Below are 9,472 nucleotides of genomic sequence, written 5' to 3' on the forward strand. Positions count from 1 at the left end.
AGAAGACTAACAGCTCTCCCTCCTCACCTGTAATTTCTCTCTTTCACAGTGCAGCTACTTTTAGTGGGTAGTGGACAAAATGCTTTCTTGCTGACTGTTCTGAAGTCTGTGTCCAGGCTGCCTGAGAACATGCACTATGGATAAGACAGACACAAGCCAAAACCCAGCTGTGCGAATGATGCCTTCTCACTAGATCATTGAACATCTTTAATCCCTAGTATTCCCCTTTGATCACCCTGTGCTTTTCTAAAGGTGCTGGAGTCCCAGTGGTCACCAATTTTGGAGATTGTAAGGGACACTCTTGTCCATGGGCTGCTGTGTGGGAGCAGCCATTTGGGCTTTCCAGTGCCTGCATAGCTATCGCTCTGGCACCATGACTCATGACAAGCCTTTCCAAACACCTTACCAGTTAATCCTTTCAGTTTCTTTAAATGAGACGTGGGGCAAATGTGACTCATTGTCGTTTTTTGGAAATGACAGATTTGCAAAGCATGGCCCAGGGGAGTGTCTGCCTCGTGTCATGCAACTGGGATCAATGCGCGGCCACCTCCTGCTCCCGAGTCTCCCTTTCCCTTCTACTTTCAAAATTAGCATTGCTACTTTGCTTTCGACAGCCAAAACCTTGACATGGCTGAGCAAACAAGCAGCACCTTGTCTCCACCAGACTTCTCCACCCTTTGCTGGCTGCCTTTCAGCTATCTGCCAAAGTGCGTGGCAGGCAAATATTTGCTCTGTGGTCTCAGACACTACCTCACTCCTGTTTGCCCAGGTTCTCACTTCAGTGCTTTGAACACAGTGCTTACCCCACCCACACTCTGGGGCGTTCAAGTTGATAGCAAGACACAAGAACACAGGCTTAGTGCATACTGCTCCCCTGCATGCTGTCCTTCCTTGGTGCTGGCAAACATGGAAGAAGAAGAGATGACTCCTGAACAGGGACGTCTCAGCTGTCAAACCCACCTGAAGTCTTTGCAACACACACATCTTTGCTAGATTCAAGCCAGGGCCATCCAGGGCTTTCAGGCAGCTGTAAAAGTTGAAAACCAGGAGAAGGACAGTCACAGCCACTCTTCATGTGTCCAAATACCCCAAAGAAGCATGGGTTATATGATAGATGATGCACTTCAACACCTGAAAAACAAGAGAAATGCTTACTCATGTCCTCGAGGGATGGTTCACCCTCTGTGCCTGAACTGGATAACGCTTCCTCCCTGCAGTAATTGCTGGAGGTAGGAGGAGACCATAGGGTGGGGAGCCCCACATGAGGCCCAGCCACCACAACCTGCCCTGCTTTCGGGGCTGTTTCTTTTCTCCCCACCTCTGGGCTGCACAGAGGCCCTAGCAGCATGGGCTTTGCCCTTGAGGGAAAAGCCTGTCCTTCATAGACATCCACCCCTCACCCCCAAGAGAACAACCAGGTGAGGAAGGGCTGCTGGTACTGTGGGGAAGGAGATCACTTTCTCAACCAAGCAGTGCTTCCCACAGGGTAATGCAAGGGATTTTTACCCATGTTGCTTTGCACTTCCTTGTTGTCCTTAATCTGTTGCAAGCTGACAACATGATACCGGATTCTGGAAAACTATGGGTTTAAAGTTGGTAAGACAGTGGGGCCATTCAATGAAGCTTTCTAGCTGACAGCAGCAGGCGCTTCAGAAAAGAGCAAGGTGGGATAAAAGATCTTCCTCCACCCACTGCCTCTGAGCATCTGGGAACTTTTGGAGGGAGAGATTACTTTGGGGCCGCCATGCTTAACAGTTCTCATGGAACTCGTGCCACAGATTTGTTTGGAAACTTTTGGAAATCACACAAACTCCTGACATTGGCAGTTCCAGCAGCAGAAGTTGAATGTGCATTGTATGAAGCAGCTCATCCTTCTGCTGAATTTAGGACCTGCTAACTCCATGGACTGTCACCCAGACCTCGTGGCATGAGAAGCAGTGAAAAGTGATTTTCCTGTTCACATTTTCTATTTGAGTCTTGGTTTCTTAGACCTCTACTTTGCCTTCTCTGTTTTGCAGGTTACGAGCCCCAGTAACTTTGCCACGTCCTGACATACTCTCAGCTCCATGGAGTCTTTCCTGTCCTGTCACAGGAAAGGATGGGGAGACCAGAACTAGGTGGAGGGCTCACAATGAAGACACACCAGAGACTTAATTAACTACCATTATTCCCTTCCTCATAATTCCCCATCTTCTATTTCCTTTTCTGACCACTTCTGAGCACATTGAACCATTCTCAGCGTCTCCTGGGTCTCTTCCTGAGTGGCAACAGCTAACGTGGAGTCCATCAGTTTGCAGTCATGGCTGGGATTGTTGTCACTCCAGAGCACACTACTCCATGTCCATCAAAGTTGAGTTTCATCTGCCACTTTATTGCCCAGTTACTTTGGCATTGGTGGGACCCTCCTGCTGTCATTAAGTAAAGAGACACAGCTCACTAGATTCCTGGCTGCCAGGTAAAACTTGAAAACATAAGTAAGGGCACAAGATCCCTGAGTTTGCAAAGAGTCTAAAACAAGAGCATTAAGGTATAACTTACCCTGTCCCCAATGCACCAATTATTGCTCCCTGTTAGAAAAACAGAGAGGAAGGATCAATACATTGAGATCTACCCTGTCCACTCTTGTTTGAGTTTATTTCCTTTCAGGACAGGCTTTGGAACTGGATATGCCTTTGGAAAGCCTAAGGCTGCTCCAAACCCTGGATCACACTTCAGCACCCAGTGTTGTTGCTGGGGAATGGTGACTTTCCCCATAGCAGATGGAGCACTCATGTGACACTCTGTACACTATGTATCATCTATTTACATCTTTTTTTACATTAGCAACAGATGGCTTGGCGTATTTTTTTTTTAAATTGGGAGAAAATGTATCTAAAACTTCACGCTTTTTTTGAAGCCTATGGTTTTCACTTACAGCATCAATGTTGAGGTCTTTAGCAAAAGGACCTCCCTCACCCTTTCACTGCCTTCTGTAAAGAGAGGTCACACTAAAGATGCAGGCAGAGAGAACAGCAATAAGCAAGCAGAAACTCTCCCAGTCATGCAAAGGGGAGAGGAAAAGGCAGCTCTGTAGCAAGAAAGAAAAAAGGGAGAACAAATGGACTTATGGGCAGCAGTAAGAAGGGAAGGGAAGAAGAGATGCATTAGTGCTGACAAACTCTACCTTCAAAAGCTGATTGGACGCAAGTCCTACAAAAGCATGAGCAGGCTTCAGAAGTATAAAACTTAGCAAAACGTGAGTTCAGCAATTGGTTTCTTCTGGTTACTCTTTTGGCATATAAGGCTATATGCACTGGGTTCCTGCTATAAAATTTTTCTCAGGAAATACGAGGTTCGATGGGGAGGAGGGTAAATGTAAACCAGGACTTTCCCATGCTCATGTGACTCCCAGAGCTGGGGCTGTAAGCAAGCTGTCAGCTTGGTTTGACTTAGCAATGCTGATACTGTCAGAAGAAAAGAAGAGGCACATATTAAGGCCATGGGAAGAGATACGGGATAGACTAAGAGCAGTCAAGGTACTGAAATCTCTTTGTCAGACTACATTTGCCTGGAAAAGAAAAAAGGGTCTTTAAGTGACTAGGGATGAAAAATGTCCCCAAAATTGTCAGACACAAGTATCATCCTTTTGCACATTGTCAAGCCTTGTGCACTGGCAATGTGCAAGGCTACTGCCATCTGCTGGGAGGTGGCTAGGGCTTGGTGGAAGAGGGCTGTCAGAGGAGAACGTGAGAAGGCTGTTGAGACACAGGGGCTTCACTACTGCAAAAGGGAAAGGAGCCCTCCGTGAGACAGTGCATATGCCATAACCTTATCAATGCTGCAGTACTGTCCATAGGCAAGTATCTCATCCACCTTTGCCAACATGAAGGAGTACAGCTTTGAGAGGAAAGTATTTTTAATCACAACAGCAGCTGTGAAACATCTCTCAGAGAATGGACACAAAGGCAATACCAAGATCTGCAGACAAAGCAAAAGGCTACAGGACCCTTGGGTGACCAATGGACTAGTGGGCACTGTGTTTGTAAGTAGGTCTTTCCCAGCTCAGGCATGTACATCTGCTGCCTGAGATGTCGTTCTTTTGCTGGATTATTTTGACCCATGGACCTTTGCTGCAATAAATCAGATGATGTGCCTACTAGTTCTTGCTTGGTGTTTCTTAGCAAGCAAACATGGTATGGTGGGTGGATGCAAAGCTAGTTTACATTTTTACGCTAGTTTTACTCCTCTGTAAATCCTACTCAGTAATGACTAATCCTCAAGTTGATTCCCCTTTCCCATTTGGATTATTTTATTTTCACTAGATTTTGGTACTTAATAAAGTTTAACCATTTAGGGTCTACCTGTTGTGATTTTTCACATGCTATAAGGACAAGTGACTGGCTTTAAGGCAGTACCCCAATATTCCTTGTATGTAGTAGCAAAACTCAAGTTTATGGCAAAAGCAAAGGCAATGGAGGTTATAGGACACAGCCTCACCCTGAAAGCATACTTAAGGAAAATGCACAGAGAGAGCAGATTGCAAAAGAAACTACGGCAAATGCCTACAGGGAGTCAGATCAGACACTACGGCAAGGTGCACTACCCAAAGGACCACAGCCATCCTGGATCTGTTAATGAAACTTCCATAATGGCAGGGACAGCTTGGACCATGGAGCCTCTGCTTACCTGCCATCATTTTTACCAGGAACAGCACTATCCAGGAGTCATTCCCCTGGCTGAAGCAAGAAGGACACAAGCAAGCTGATGCTCAGCTCCTTTGTGAAGGGTTGTGCAACTAATTCCTTCCCAGTGGGCTTAGGTTGCTCTGTCTGCAACAGCTCAAAGAAAGGCAGCAGCAGACTCCCTGAGAAGCCAGGTGGCCCTCAAAAAAGCTGGAGAGCTCTGCAGCCACATCTAGGAGCACAGTGTGGGAAGACCCGTTCTCTCAACAATCCCACCAGCTCACAGGGGTGCTGGGCCAGCTGCCACGTCCAGCTCAGTCCTGGCCGCAGGAATTGGCTTGCCTCTCTGACAGGCAGTGAAGATGCTCTGCAGTGCCGAGAGTTCAGTGAGACAGGTTTTGCCTTGCTGTGGCTCCCTTCTGTCAGCTCGCCAACATTGGGACCCATTGCCCAGGCTACAGCTGCACCCTGGCCTTGCTTTTTGGCTGTCTCACATTCCTCATGGAATCAGCATGGGCCCGTGTTAGGATCTGATCTCACTGCCCTTTGCAAGGCAGTGTATTTTATCAGGGGCTATTATTTTAGGCATTTTCTGGAAGGTGGGTTGTCCCTTGCAACTCTCTCTCCCTTTGTCACCTCCCAAGGGTAAAGATCTGCCTACTTCCTTCTCCTGTTCCTAGCAATGAAACATCAACAATCTCCTGGCTCATGAGGAGGTGTTTCAGCTGTTCCCTATGGCTTTCTGACCCAGATCTACTGTGGTGTCTGCAGTACCCTTGAAAGTCAGTGAGGCACTCAGCGGGATCAGCAGCCCACTGCTGAGTAGGAGGTAGGACAGGAAAAGGTCTGCTGTGGTTGGGCTAGCGTGGCTACTTCTGCTGCTGATCTAACATCTAAAATTACTGCTATCTATCACCTGTTTCTTCTAAGCAAGGTGAAATGAATCAACAGTGAAGATCTGACTCCAGGAAAGGGTTTGCCTAGCAGCCCAGAATGGGAAGTTCACAGGATTTCCAGAGAAGCAGCTTTGCCGACACCATGTTGCCAGTCCTTGTGGTTTCAATCATGTGGCTCACATGTTTGTTTTTCTCTAGGGTTCTTGCAGTTGCAATATGATTACTGAGTTCTCTCTTCTTCTTTTCATATTGAGACAATCCTTGCTTGTGGGAGCTGTGAACGAAACCATGAGAAGAAGAACCCCAGGGGCTCAAAATACCTGTATGTAAATAAAGGGTAACACCACAGAGATTATTTTCAAAGCAAGGCCTTGTTTTTAATCAAGAAAATACTTGTGCCCAACAACCTCAGCGACAGAGAAAACCAGTCTGTCCAGACATGACTGAAACTGTAAGTAATAGCTCCTTAGTGCATGGGCTCTTCTCCAGCCTTCCAGGCATAAATACAGCCCTGTCTAACTGGAGGTCTGCTTTGATGCTGTGCTTCTTCTGATCTTCATTCTCCACTTGCAGTTAACAAACCAGGAGGTGTTGCTGAGGAAAGTTATAGGCATAAGCCAAAAGGTTGCTGGGCTTCAGGCCCTTCATCCTTCTTGGGGAAAGGCAACAGACCCTGGGTGCCCAGCTCCTTGAGTGAGGAGGAGGCAGAACCACAGGTCTGTATTGAACCGTCTTCAGGTTTCTACATGAGGAACTTAACCATTTAACCAGATGCGTTTCTGCCTTTCTTCCTGATGCACGACCTGTGAGATGCAAGAGAGCTGAGTGGTTAGCTGGAAGAGATATTCAGGGGTAAGGTGTGAACTGTTGTGGTATATGAGCAAGTGATTCATTAAAATTTGCTTTGCGATCATTACTGTAGTCCTTACGCATCACAGTTAAGAAAGTGGGAAGGGAAAGAACAAAATTACAAAAAGCTGCAAGAGAAATGAGACTAAAGCAGCTTCAGGCTGGTTGGTTGGATGCTGACAACTGTAGATGGGATGAAAACATAAACCATAAACTGTCGTAAATGAGCACACTGATGAGGCATATTATAATTGTTATTTGGAATAAACATGCATTAAATTGAATACCATGACCTTCCTTATAGACCAGGCAAAAAGGCAACAGCATCAGGTAACACCAACCCCTGACACCCTGAAGAAGACAAGGAAGACATGACCTTCTGCTTTGGGAGGTCCCACGGGATGATGGGGGGCCTCTCCCTGAAGGGGATTTACTCAGCAGTACTTGCACTGCCCTGTATGAAGTGAGGCACAGATTAATTTCAGGTTCTGCTGCCTCCCCATCCTGGTAAAAGAAGAAGTAAGTTTCCAGAATGAAAGCTGAAAGGGGGTGGGGAGGGGGAGGGGAGAAAACGATTCTTGACTGTGAAGCACAACATATGCTATCATGAAGCTGAACAGCTTTCCATACAACATATTCTAGCCAAGCTATTAGTAAGTCAATACACCCATGGTTCCCCATCAGTTACCTGCCAGCAATGAGCAATTGACTCAATATTATCAATTATGTTCTTTTCCCCTCTCCTTCCCTCTCACCAGTTAAGCATCTGTTAATCATGAGATACAATCCTCTTCTTGGAAAATATAAGACAAACAGTAAGTTTTTGTAATAAGATCGTTTATTATTGTAAATAATCATTAAGGTGTCCTGAAATAAGGTGGAGCCATATCCTTACCCCAGAGATTTTAAGCACATGGGAACAGCACATGCAGCCCTAGGTCTCTGCCCTGAACATCTGTAGGGCCCTGAGCTGAAGGCATGATAGTTGGAATGAAATTTAGTAGCTTCTTCCCCAGGTCAAAACCGCAGTGTCCACAAGGAAGAAAATTTCCTTCAATTTACTGCACTAACTGGATTCTCATCTGCATCCTTTGTGCTTTTGTTTGCTTTGAGAATTGGTATGTGAAAGAGCTAATTAATCATCTGCACTGGTTGATCATCCTGAAAGCTTAGTGCCTATGGATCTGAAGGTACTGGTTGGACTGCTCAGGGAAAAGGCATCTAATGTATAATATTTTGGGACTAAGACCTTAGAAATTTTGTAATCCTTATAATGGCAATAATAAAGACAAAAAGACCTGAGTTATCTCTGAACATCCTGTCCACAGACACCAAGATAACAATCAGTCAAGACTGCAGAAGAGCTGGTGCCAACTTTAGCCCAGGAAAGGGGAGAAAAGCACGAATAAAACAATTTCCCACCCATCAGGTCAATAAAATAAATCAAGAGACTCTCTTAGTTTAATAGCAATTTATTATCATTATAAGTAACAAGTGGGTTTAAATCATTTTGTCTTAAAAATCTAGTGTAACACTCAGGTCACTGCTAGTTCTATGAAATCTATGGCAAAATTTTATCCCCAGATGCCACCATTCTGCATCATTCTCAGACATCAATGATGTGGGTGGGTCACAAACACCACAGAAACAGATTGCTCTATACAGCACTTGTCATAAGGAAGATCATTAGGTCTCAAGATGCTACAAGTTATTCTGTAAGAGCTATTAAGTTTTCCCCTTTAAAACTTTAGTTTTCCCCTTTGTTAATATTGCTGGAACAATCAAATATTTCACACAGTTTTTGGTGAAGCTGTAAGAATCTTTTAAGAAATGTATTTTTCCCCTGTATCTCTTTGCTGCCAAAGTTTTCCTTTTTTTCTTTTCCTTCCTTAGTGACACAGCTGCCCCATTCCAGGGACAAAAGCGCAGCAACATTTACAGTCACTCTCCATACAGCATCCTGTACTTCCTTCACATTCTGAAGCTCAGCTCTAGCACTCACCTTTAACACTGCTGCTAGAACAACGTGGCAGCATGCAGTTCAGGAATACTAAGTGCTCATGTATTGAATCTCCAGCTCCTTGGGAGCTCTAGAGCTTAAGTTAAGCTCAAGCTAAGTGCCCAAGATAGCTAACTTACAGCTAGTTCCTATTTGTATAAAGGAGCAGCAGCCAGATACTGCAGGACAGATGCATTTTCACGTTACAGCTGTTCATGAAGAGGCCCAAGCAAGTCATAATCAGTGGCTTGCAGGACCAAAAAAATAGTCTCCACAAGCAAGCATACATACTGCTGAAAAGGAATGATGGTCCCAATTCTGTCAAGCATCTACTGTGTTGAATTTAAGCTCACAATGTTACTAATATTTAAAAGTAAGCAGAAGCCTCTGAGTGAAACCTTTCTGGCTAGCAGAAATTCAGTGAAGGAAGAAACAGAACAAAGGTAAACCTTACATAGCTACTCAGATGGGGCTTGTACATAATTTCAGGTACACAAGAAGGTCTGTCCTCCAGGAACAGACCCCTTAGATGGATATTCATCTGCACAAACTTCACAGTAGTATGTGGAATTAGGCAGCTCAATGAAAACAAATCAGTAAGAAGCTTCATGTACTATATCCACTCTAAATGTGGATACACAATCACAGGATAACGAAATGGAGGAGGCACTAGATCAACAGATTCTATTAACAGATTCCAGTTTTGCTATAAACAGCAGTTCACTCTTCTCTAAGCAGACCCACAAGTTAAACTCCAGGAGAAAAGAGGGTGTTAAATTTACTTGATTAAAAATATTTTCTTGGAGTGTGCTCTCAGCTGGATTTCTTGGGGAAAACAAACAAACAATACTTACTGCAAAACTGCAAAATCTTGTCTTAATCTAACACCCTAATCTTCTATCTTGCTTTCTAAATGTACCCAGCAGTTTGTAAATATCCCACACTTACTCAATAATATCTCAATGACTTTTAACTGAGGTAGCCGCTAAACCATCACCATACATTAGCGATGCCAAAACAAAGGAAAAAGCTGAACTAAGATGCTCAAGAACAGTTGCTTTGCCAAA

The sequence above is a fragment of the Mesitornis unicolor genome, unplaced genomic scaffold, assembly GCF_000695765.1.
Source record: "Mesitornis unicolor isolate BGI_N332 unplaced genomic scaffold, ASM69576v1 scaffold5140, whole genome shotgun sequence".
Taxonomy (NCBI): Eukaryota; Metazoa; Chordata; class Aves; order Mesitornithiformes; family Mesitornithidae; genus Mesitornis; species Mesitornis unicolor.